Here is a 3,518-nt window from a genome sequence, read left to right as displayed (position 1 = left end):
CTAGTAGAGTATTAGTAGAAGCAGCAGCAGCAGCAGCAGTAATAACTAGAATTTATATAGTGTTTTAAGGTTAGCAAATTATTTTGCAAATATTTCATATGAAGCTTACTACAACTTTGGGAGGTATATTCAGATGAACAGCCTGAGGTTATGACTAGCCAAGCATCACAAAACTAGTAATAGCCTGAGGCTAGATTTCAATTTCGGTCTTCCTAACTCTAGTTCCAGAACTCTAGGTATCCTTGTGAGACTCAGAGATAATAGATGCACTACCTATGTGAATGGTTGGCATATTAGTAATATAAAGAAGATTAATGGCTCACTCAATCCCTTCTCCTTCCCCCAGTGGATGACAGTTGGTCCAGGATTTTAAAGGAGGTATATAGATTGTGAAGGCATGGATAAGTGTATATTGCATAGGTGGAAGAAGTATTCCCATTGATGGGATCTCTCAGAGTTTTATTGGATATAAAGTCCTGCAAAAATGTCTCATAGGATCTCAATTGCTTAAAATTACTTTCATGAGTAGGAATTCATGTTGAATAATTCTCCCTTCATCCTCAGGTCCTTCAAAAATGTGGCATATGAATTTTAATGCATCATATATTTTTCCAAAGGTGATAATAAACTATACAACACTGACCTTTTTCTATTCTATATCTTCATTCACTGGACATCCCCATTTTCTTGCTGTTTAGAGTTTCTTGGCCAATTTAAATAGAAAGGGACAAAGACACTAGAAATGTAAAATATCCAAAAGGTTACAATATATATTTAAAAATTTGTTAAAATTTTATAGTCTTTAAAGATATGCCTTCCACAGTAAAAGCAATCTTCAGTCTTAAAAAATGAATTTAAAAATAGAGACAAAATGAATTATATTTATTCTAAAGTGTGCCTGATTAACAAGACAGGAAAAGCTTTTTGTAAATAAGTTTCCTGAAAATGATTCCAGTGTTTTATTTTTTGTTACTAGAATGGCATTTAACAAATGAGTGGAAACAGAAATGCAAATTTATCCAATTTGAGGCTCAATAAATGACACTATTACATGTGTAGAAATTATGGGTGGATGGGGAGACAATGGCACTAATTGGCTAAAAACATTGCTATGAAATGTATAGAAAAATAATATGTACCCAGACAGGTCAACAAAACTTTAATCAAAGATATACTTCCATAGAAAAATAACATTTAATACAATGTGTCAAAGGTACTGCAAAATGTCAAAATTTCCTCCATAAAAGAATGAAATGCATTTTTTCTCTAAAGCAGAAAAATTGAATCTAGGAAGATTTTGTCAAGAGAAACAGAGAACACCGGTGTGTTCACAAATAAAATAAGGATCAGATAGATGAGAATGATATCTTTGTTTAAGGGTGTCTGCTCTGTGCCTTGAATGACAGATAAGGTGAAAAGAGAATCTCTTGAGAAGTTGGAGAGAAAGTTATCTTCAATGTTTATAGTTTTCTGATCATCTGCTTTCAACATAAATACTCATTTCTTTCTTTTCCCTTTACTGTTCTAGAGATCTATGGTCATCTTCTCTTTTGATTTACGTTTGCTCCCTGAAATTTTTAATTTTAAAATCAACTTTAGTATGAAGTGCATTTATTTCTATCTAAATTACATGTAGACATAAATATAAGATTCTTTTAAAAAAATTTTTCAAATTCCAAATTCTCTTCCTCACTTCCTCCCCTAACCCCCTTTTGAGAAGGCAAGTAATTTGCTATAGAATATATATTGGTGCAATCATGCAAAACATTTCCATATTAGCTGTGTTGCAAAATAAAATGAGGAAAAAAGAAAAAAAAATCAAGAAAGATAAAAAAACAAAAACAAACCCTTAACCCATATTCAGACTTCATCAGTTTTTTCTCTGGAGGTGCATAGCATTTTTTTTTTCATCATAAGTCCCTCAGAATTGTCTTGGGTCATTGCCCTTTAGAGAATACCTAAGTTATTCACAACTGATCATCATACAATTTTTCTGATACTCTGTACAATGTTCTGGTTCTGTTCATTTCACTTTATGAGAGTTCATGTACATCTTCCCAAGTTTTTTTGAAAGTATCCTCATCATTTCTTATAGCACATTCCATCACATTCATATATTACAAATTGTTTAGCCATTCCTCAATTGAAGGGAATCCCTTCATTTTCCAATTCTTTGCCTCTACAAAGAGAGCTTTATTTTTATACATATAGGTCCTTTTCCTTTTCCTTTTTTTTAACTTCTCTGTGTTACAGGCCAAGTTATGGTATTTCTGGGTCAAAGGGTATACTCAATTTTATAGTCATTTGGGCATAATTCCAAATTGCTTTCCAGAATGGTTGCATCAGATCAAAGCTCCACCAATAGTGCATTAATATCACTATTTTCCAACATCCCCTCCAATGTTTCTCATATTCTTTTTCTGTCATATTAGCCAATGTGATATGTATGAAGTGGTACCTCAGAGATATTTGAATTTGAATTTCTACAATCAATAGTGATTTAGAGCATTTTACATAACTTTGATTTTTTTCCCCTAAAAACTAGCTTTGATTTCTTTTTTTCCAAAAACCATCTGTGCATATCACTTGACCATTTATCAATGGTAATTGGACTCAGTTTTCTATATGTTTGAGAAATAAGCCCTATATCAGAAAAATTTAATGTAATACATTTCCGAGTTTCCTGCTTTCCTTCTAATCTTGGTTACATTGATTTCATTTGTGCAATTATTAAAAAACTTGCAATTAAAATTATCTATTTATTCATCTTGTAATCCATCCTATTTCTTGTTTGTTCATAAATTCTTTACTTATCCATAAATGTGAAAAGTAAAATATTTCATGTTCCCTGCTTTGCTTGTGATATAAATTTATGATATATTTGCTTTATATCTAAATCATGCACCAATTTTGACCTTATCTTGGCATATGGTATGAGATATTGATCTATACCTAGCTGCAGGACAGCTGGATGGAGTGTTATATAGTGAGCCAGACCTAGAGTCAGGAAGATCTGAGCTGAAATACATCCTTAGACACATATTAGACTAGTACTTACCAGTAAGGACACTTACTTGTCCCTGTCCAAGCCACTTAACACTGTTTCAGTTTCTTCATCTGCAGTATGATCTGGAGAAGGAAATGTCAAACTACCCTGGCATCTTTGCAAAGAAAACCCCAAATGGGGTCATGAACAGTCAAATGCAGCTGAAATGGCTGAAGAACAACAAACCTAGTTTCTGCCAAACCCCATTCCAGTTTTCCCAGTAATTTTTGTCAAATAGTGATTTCTTGCCACAAAATCTTAGCTCTCTGGGCTTAACAAACACTACATTAATATGTTCATATATTACTGTACATTACATACCTAATCTTTTCCATTAATGTGTTGTTGTTGAGTAATTTTCAGGGTTTTTTTCACTTTTTGTGACCCCATTTGGAGTTTTCATGTCAGAGATACTGCAGTGGTTTTACATGGATACTACTTATGATTTGTGAAAGCTCCATTTATTTTTATG

Source organism: Phascolarctos cinereus, unplaced genomic scaffold (genome assembly GCF_003287225.1).
Source record: "Phascolarctos cinereus isolate Bilbo 61053 unplaced genomic scaffold, phaCin_HiC Scaffold_9;HRSCAF=440, whole genome shotgun sequence".
In the NCBI taxonomy this organism is placed as follows: Eukaryota; Metazoa; Chordata; class Mammalia; order Diprotodontia; family Phascolarctidae; genus Phascolarctos; species Phascolarctos cinereus.
Note: the sequence above shows the minus strand (reverse complement) of the source record.